We start from the raw sequence: 8000 nt of genomic DNA on the forward strand, positions 1-8000 counted from the left end.
TGGAACCACGCGGAGCCGCGACCAGGGCAGAGCTGAGCCACGGTCTCAGCCGCCGTGTCATGTGCCCTTTCTCGACTGTCCCTCTCCTCTGCTCCCGAAACTCCTGGAGGGAGAGCTCTGTGCAAGCCTGCGTCCCCAGGAGGAGGTCCCTGACCGCGGCCCTCCGTCCCCGCCCGTCCCTCTCGGACTTGGGGCCAGGGGTGGTGTGGCGAGGCCTCGGCCGTCCCGTTGCAGTCAGACAGGAGTTTTGGTGGACGGGACGGCCAGGTCCCTGTGCTGACTCCCCCGTCTTTGCCGGATACTAGAAGTTTCCTTTGTTCGCCAGAACTTTGCAGTCCAGCAAGTAGTCACTGAGCAAGTCGCTGTCCGGGTAGCTGCATGGCCCCAGGTGCCCGGTGCCCAGGGCCTCGCCGTGGCCCCGACAGGCCGAGCTGGGGTTTGGGGGGCCGGCTGCTTCTCTGGGGTGTGACTTCATGCTCTTCTTACAAACACGAGGTTGAAACAGAACGGAAAACCTGGTGTCCTTCCTCAGGCTCCCGTGAGGAGGCTCCCTCGGACGGAGCGAGACCTCCCCGGGGACACTGCTGGGCGCAGGGACCGGCCTCGGGGCGGCATGGCGCCTCTCGCCGGCCTGCTGTGTGCTGGGCGCCCTGGCAGGGGCGTGCGTCGGCTCACTGGGCTTCCCAGCAGCCCTGGGTGAGCTCTCGTGGCAGCACCTCCGTTTCCCAGCCCCAGCGCAGGAGGGGCCTCTGGTGGTCACAGCGCCAGGAACCGGCAGCGGAGGGGCCTGCACCGGGCAGTCTGGGCCCGAGGGTCTGGCTCTGACACGAGCCACACGCGCCTCTGACACATGGATGTGGGGAGTGGGTGTAACCACTCGGGTGCTTTCCGTCGCCGTCTTGCATGTGTTACCTCAGGAGCTTGGTTTGAGGGGAACTTGGCCAGCCTCCCTGCCCCCGGCAGGCCTGCCACCTGCTTGCACAGTCCCGGGAACGCAGTCCTGACGTGGCATCGGGCGGCCTTTTCTCTCGGAAGCAGACCCACTGGCATCCACCTCCCTGCGCTGCCCTGGCCGAGGGACTGGTCAGGGTCAGCCCCGAGCTGCCTGCCTGCTCTGCTCAGGGCGCTGGCCTGGGGCTCCCAGGAGGGGCCTGGCCCGGGCAGCTCCCCTGACCTGGGCGGTTCGCCTCCAGGGCAGGCTGACGTCGGCACCAAGCCACCTTCCAAAGCCAGCCTAGGGCCAGACTGCTAGTCTTCAGCTTTAAAAATATTAGGCTTTAAAATGACAGTTTTTAAAAAATATATTTTTACTGATTTCACAGAGGAAGGGAGTGGGAGAGAGAGAGAAACATCAATAATGAGAGAGAATCATTGATCAGCTGCCTCCTGCACGCCCCACATTGGGGATCGAGCCCGAAACCCGGGCATGTGCGCTGGACCAGAATTGAACCTGGGACCCTTCAGGCTGCAGGCTGATGATCTATCCACTGAGCCAAACCGGCTGGGGTGACAATTTTTTTTAAAAGTTAAACTGAGTATATTTATGGTTCTTGTAACCTAACCCCTGACACGCCAGCGTCCCTTGGGGAAGGTCGCCAGACCAAAATGGAGGCAGGGTTCGGCCGTGAGGGGGTGGGTGCCCCTGGCACCGAGTGGAGAGGGGCCTTCCCTCTGGCGCACCCTTTCCGCAGACGGGCGAGGGAGGGGGGCCGGGACATCACATGTCCCTCCCTGTGCTTCAGTGTTTTAGAGGCTGAGCCTTGACGTCTCGCTCCTCCTGCTAATTTTGGAAAGGGTAAGGTTCCCAACCCTCAACTGTCAGGACATCATTAAAACCACTTCCCTGCCTTCCCTGTGCCCGACCAGCAAGGAGCAGGGCGGGCATCCGGGGGGCCTGGCCCTGGGCCAGAGGTCCGCTCAGGGCCTGTCAGAAGGCGTCTTTTCCCACGGGGGAAGGGCCCTCAGCGAGGGCCAGCACCCCCTTTTCCAGGCCCTGTCAGGCCCTCCTGTGGCCCCGGCACAGGCTGCTCCTCTCGCTGCTCTCGGACCTCCGCCCAAACCAGCGCTGGACTACGAACCAGCGCGTTACTGCAGGCACCAGAATGGCCTGGCTGGCCTTGCAAAGCATCCTGGGTAATTGCATGTAAATTGCCAGATGGGTGTGAGGCTAATTAAGTTTTAGCAACCAGAAAAACGAGGACCAAAACACAGGCACAGGGCCCTGTTTGTTTAGAAACAGTGCATATGGTGTAACGTCTGTCGCACTGGCAGTGCCGCGTCCCCGTGTGGTTTCCAGTGCTGCCCTGTCTCCCTTGGTTCTGAAATGCCCTGGAGACCCTCCTACAAATGCACACGGGGCTCCCGGGAAGCCGGGCTCCAGATGTAGTGAGAACATCTGGAAATGGTGTATCATAGACGAGGCACTGCTGTGGGGTTTCCCCTGACAGGCTCCTACACGCTTGTTGTGGGAGGAATACAGGGCATCTCTCAGGTGGCAGGGACTCCACATGTGGTCTAATCATCGCTCGCGTACTTGCCATGATGTTCCGGGGACGGGACTGACCCCGGACAGAGTGTCTCCCGTTGGTGTTTTCCATCGCGAGGCTGGCTGAGAGCATGCTCCATATTGAGTGAAAATGTGTCTCCTCGCGGCTGCTGTCCCCTGGTCGCAGGTGTGGCTTTGGGAAGGTGAAGATCTGTCCCTGCTCATCCCCACACCCTCCTCCTCTTGGCTGCTCCTCCTCTGAGGTGAGGGACGGGCTAGACCAGCGAGCACTGCAGCTGGACCTGCGTCCACACTCTCGCCTGCAGGCAGACGGGGCCTTTGATGGGCGGGGCGGGGCGGGACGGGGTCAGGGCCGTGGCTTTCAGGGGCGCCAGGCTGAGCCGGGGCTGGCACCCCTCTGACTCACCACAGGTCTTGCCCACAGGACATGGGCTTTCCTAGGAACAGGGAGGAGGCCATTGGTGGTGGCAAGTCTGCAGCTCCGAGCACGCGGGTCTCCGTCCCTGGGACTTCGTGGAGGTGTTGACTGAGTGAAGGACAGTGTCCCTAGTCCTGGGTGTTATGTGGACATTGAAAACGTGTTTTTGAAGTGTCTGTGGGAAGCGTCCACCTTGGAGGGCTGAGGAAGAGTCCGAGACACGAGTATCCATACGCACCGCGATCCGTGTGCAGTGGTTGTGTCGGGAACCCCGGCTTCTTCTTCGGGGTCTGAAACTGGAAGAGCGAGGAACGTAGGTGCCCTAAGATGACAGTGCAGCTGGCAGCGCAGGCACGTAAAGCAGTACAGCAGCAGCCTGGCCAGTGCTGAGCGCCGGCCAGGCCTGCAAGTGCCGGGCGCAGGGGGAGGCGTACCGGGGACTGTGGTGGAGTCGCAGGTGGGCGCTGAGGCCCAGAGGCAGGCACTGCCAGCAGGTGGCACCTCCTCGCCCTCTGCCCTCCCAGGCTTCAGGGGGAGGTGCTGCCCGCACTGCATTCCCCTGGCCCTGCCCCTTCCTTCCGCAGCGCCTGCCCCAGGTGATGCTCCCTGGTGGTCTGTGCCTGTGCAGGGCCCCAGAGGGCGGCTCTCCCTGCGGCCCTGGAGTGCCAGGAGCTCAGGGAGCTGGGCTTTGAGAGGCACTGCGGGCCGCGTGGGTCCAGCCTCTGGGACCAACTCGGCTCTGTGGTCACTTAGGAACCTAACGCCTCGGTGGGTGTCCCGGGGCTGGTGCACAGCAGCTGCTGCCCCGTCTCTGCTGGGCCCTTTGGTCTGAGACACCGTCGTGCGCCCCACGGGCCCCTTCTAGCATGTTTCTCCCCTCCGCCGCCCTCTCTCCGCCGGCCCAGGGTTACTCAGGGTGATGGCAGGGGCAGGGACCATGGCAGCGGCGACTGTGTCCCCCTGGCACCACCCCAGCCTCCAGCCCCCACAGGGAGGGGCATCTGAGCGCCAGTCTCACGTCTGTTAACTAACTAACTGCACTTGAAGGTGGGATCGATGCAACAGGTCCTGGAACGCAGCTTCCCATCTCTGGCCTCTCGGCTGAGCCGCAACAAAGGTCCTGTCTTGGCATCTCTGACTGTGGCCACTTCACTTGAGAACCCAGAGGGCAGGGCAGGGCCGTGTGTCTCCCTAAGGTACAGACCTGCTGACACACCAAGTGTCAGTCAGGGCCCAGGGTCCAAGGGCAGCCCTGCAGCCCATCTGTGGACTCCTGGGGTCCCATTCAGGACCCAGGAATTAAGTAATTTCCCCAAGGTTGTCCCTCAAGCCGGCAGCTGACTGTGACTGGAAGCCGGGTCTCTTGGCCCAGAGGCGCCCTTGCCCCCTCTCCAGGCCCCATACCCCCCTTTCCCAGGAGGGACTGTGTCGGCCTCGTGCTCAGTGGGTTGCCCGGAGTTGGAGCCTGGCATCGGAGCCAGGGGTGGGTTAACACCATCGCTTGCAGGTGCTGCCTGGGTCAGGCAGACCACCCCACCCACCACAGTGTGCTGGGCGCCTTCTGCAGAGGGCGGGAGCCGGAGCATAGGAGCCAGTCCCCTGTGAGCTCCTGGCGCTGGCTCGGGGCCGCCCTGCCCCTCTAGACCGGCAGCTGCCCCCACCGCACACCCTGGCGCAGGAGCTCCTGCCTCCGGTAACCTGTTCTGTATCCAGACAATCAAGGGTCCACACAGCCTGTCACTACGTGAGCCATTTAAGCAGAAATAGGTGGACTCATATATGAGCGTTTATTCCAGTACTGCCGGCAGCATGGGAGAGCAGCAGGTCACCCACAAAATCTGCTCTGCGGCCCCCATGAGCCAGCTGCTTATATTGGGAAGGGGGGCAAAGATGTCCTGGGAAGCAGGCAAAGGGTCTGCCAAATGGGATTCACAGGTCTAGAGATTTGCAAAGGCCTTCGGGCAAGCAAAGGCGGTGTCTTCAAAGGACTTAGTGACATGCAAAGGGCTGGGATCTTTAGGGCTGGAGGCTCTGGTTTCTGCAAGAGGATGTTAATCTTTCCGCGATAACAGGCAGCTCCCTGCTGAGGGAGATGGGCTGCATTTCCAGGTGTGCTCCCAGGAAACAATCCTGGTTAACAGAGCATGGTGACTACTTCTGACAAGTACTGCTGGTCCCCAGCATCCTATTCCTGCTTCGGTCACTGCCACTCGGGTGCAGCTCGGGCCGAGGCAGCCTGCTGAGGCCGCCGTTAAGTAAACCGGACAGGGCAGCAGGACAGAAAGCTCACGGTCCCCCTCCTGGCAGAGAGCGCTGGCCTGGGAATGAGGAGACAGGCTTTCCCAGGTCCCCTCTGATTTGGGGCCGGGGGCTCGGCTCCCTGCTCCTCCCTGTCCCCTGGGACCTCATTTGGCTGCTCACTTCATGGGGCATGAGGTCTAGGGGCCCGTTGTTACCGTGGTGACCGTGACAGAACGGGAGGCGGTAGGTGCGTTTTCCCTGCACGGAGGCCGGCAGCAGCCTTCCCCTGCAGGAAGCAGTCGGCGTCCTCGGATCCAGCGGGTCAAGTGCTTTGGGTGGTCTTGGGATCAAGCCCTTTGACCCCAGACTGACTTGGGCCTAGCTGATCTACACTGTTGATTTGGGTGAATATGGCACCTGGACCTCAAATAAGGCCTCAGAAAGGCAAACGTGTGGGCGATGGGCAGCAGATGGATGGGCGGATGCTGTGCCTGGTGCAGAGAATGGGGCACAGGGACCTGCTCGGGAGGACCAGGGTCGTAGGGTGCTGCTTCCTGAAACTGGAAGGGTCCCTAGCACCTGAGCACCCTCATGAAGGGACAGGAGGGCGGGCCCACGGCTGCAGGAACTGTGAACCTGTGACCCTGGAATTAGCTGCTCTCAGTCACCATCAAGTTCTCTCTGTCCGTGTGAGAGAGTAGGGGCTGTGGGTCAAGGTGTGAGGGTGGTGAGCAGGAGGACGGTGTCAGCCAGGGCAGGCACAGGTCGGCTGCCAGGCAGTGGTGAACAGTGAACGCAGAGCCCAGGGCACCCGTCCTGCCAGCAGCTCCGTCCACGGCACCACGGGAGTCCTTGGTCAGCCCTGCCCGGCAGTTGGGTGTATGTCTGTCCACCAGATTCTGGCTTGTACCAACCTTGAACAGCAAAGTCGGGCTTTGAACCAGTTCTGATGTAAATAGTTCCTTATTCCTTGTCATCGCAGCTGCCTGTGTAGTAGCTGCCCCTGGCTGCGCGCGTGCTTCAGGGAGCATGGCTTCTGCTTTCCGTCACCAAGATTGCTGGGCCACAGCCCCTCTCCCTGGGCCTTTCCTCACACCCGGGCTCCCCAGGTTGGGGGCCATGGTCTGCGCTGGGAGACAGGTGTACTCAACCCTCCCGCCTGGCCTACCCCGCAGGGTGCATGTGTGATTGGTTCAGTTCCACCCTGGGAAGGCGATGCTGGCTTAGACTAGGGTCCTGTTCTGTGTCCCTGTGGCCAGTAGTACGGCCTGGGGATGCCTGCGATGGAGGAGCCAGATGACCAGTGGCGGCTGAAGTCTGGGAGCCCAGATACTGGAGAGAGTACGTTCATCACGGCTACTCCAGCGCCCCCTCCCCCAGAGAAATCATACAGGGCAGTTAAATGAAGGGGAAGTGTGTACATGCATTGGTATGTGACAAAAGCAGGTTAAAAAACTATATACTACAACCCCAATTTTGCTAAAAATTTAAAACAATAAAACCTTAGAAAAATACACCAAAATAGTAGAAGTGACCCCAGTCTTACTTTTAAAAAAATATAAATCCACTTAGAAAAATACACCCTAAGGGTAACCCTGCTTTCCCGCCCTGAGGTGGTGGAGTCGGTGGATTTTACATTTCTCTTTGTGCTTGACCTCTTTTCAAATTTTTCTACTCAGAAAAAAATTTGTTTTAATGTGGGGAAGAGATAAAGACAGGGCCCAGTGGAAATCCACATTTTAAAAAAATTACTGCTTTTTAAAGAGAGAGTAAGCGGGGGAGGGGAGAGAGACCTGACGAGATGGAACCTGCAACCTTGGCGTATCAGGATGACACTCTAACCAACTGAGCTACCCGGCCAGGGCAAATCCACCACGTTCTTGAAGTCAGAGACAGCGTAAATGTCCCATTGAGCCAGCCAGGCTCCAGGAAGCTCTGTTACTGCCTCAGCACACAGGCTCTGCGGCTGTGGGGGTGGGGGAGTGGTCCTGAGAGGGGGTCCCGCCTTGGCCGGGGAAGGAGCCACCTGGTCTCTCAAGGACTGAGCTGTTTATTTGCTAACTAGAGGCCCGATGCACGAAATCCATGCAAGGGGCTCGGCCCTCGCAGCCCCGGCTCTCGCAGCCCCGGCTTTGTCCAGAAGGTCATCCAAAAGGACGTCTGGTCTAATTAGCATATTACGCTTCTATTATTATAGACTAGAGGCCCGGTGCATGAAATTCATGCACTGATAGGGTCCCTAGGCCTGGCCGGCGATCAGGGGTGGTCCAATTGGGGCCTGTTGGCCAGGAGGAGGGACGGAGTGTGGGAGGTTGGCTGCAGGCCCCAAGGAAGGAGCCAGCCCTCGGCCCTCCTGGGAAAGGGGCTGCATCTGCTGCCACCCACCCCCGGTTCCCTGTCCCAGCCTGGAGCCCAAAGGCCCCAGCGGGGTTGGGAGGGGAGGTGACAGTTGCCGGGCCAGGTGCAGAAGGAACAGATGCTGGATGCTGACGCCGGAGCCCTGCCACCATACAGTTCCCCACCTCCCCCCATCCTCCTTCCCTCTCCGTTGTGATGCCACTGGGGGAGGGACCACAGGAGGTTGGCTGGCTGTGACAGGTTGGTTGTGGGAGCGCACTGACCACCAGGGGTCAGCTCCTGCATTGAGCGTCTGTCCCCTGGTGGTCAGTGCGCATCATAGCTACCGATCATTCCGGTCGTTTGGTCGTAATGGTCTCTTAGGCTTTTATATCCTATACTAGAGGCTGGGTGCATGAAATTCATGCACTTGGTGGGGGGTCCCTCAGCCGAGCCCACACCCTCTTTAATCTGGGACCCCTTGAGGGCTGTTTGGCT

At 60.3% G+C, this 8000-nt stretch overlaps 1 protein-coding gene across 1 annotated transcript in view; it reads left to right on the forward strand.

The window, feature by feature from the left end:
- The window catches only part of ANKS1A (ankyrin repeat and sterile alpha motif domain containing 1A), a gene marked incomplete at its 5' end in the record, with an annotated part of 101616 nt that overhangs the window by 78818 nt on the left and 14798 nt on the right, over nt 1–8000 (forward strand). The gene's annotated exons all lie outside the window — the stretch shown is intronic.

The sequence above is a fragment of the Myotis davidii genome, unplaced genomic scaffold (genome assembly GCF_000327345.1).
Source record: "Myotis davidii unplaced genomic scaffold, ASM32734v1 scaffold1036, whole genome shotgun sequence".
Taxonomy (NCBI): Eukaryota; Metazoa; Chordata; class Mammalia; order Chiroptera; family Vespertilionidae; genus Myotis; species Myotis davidii.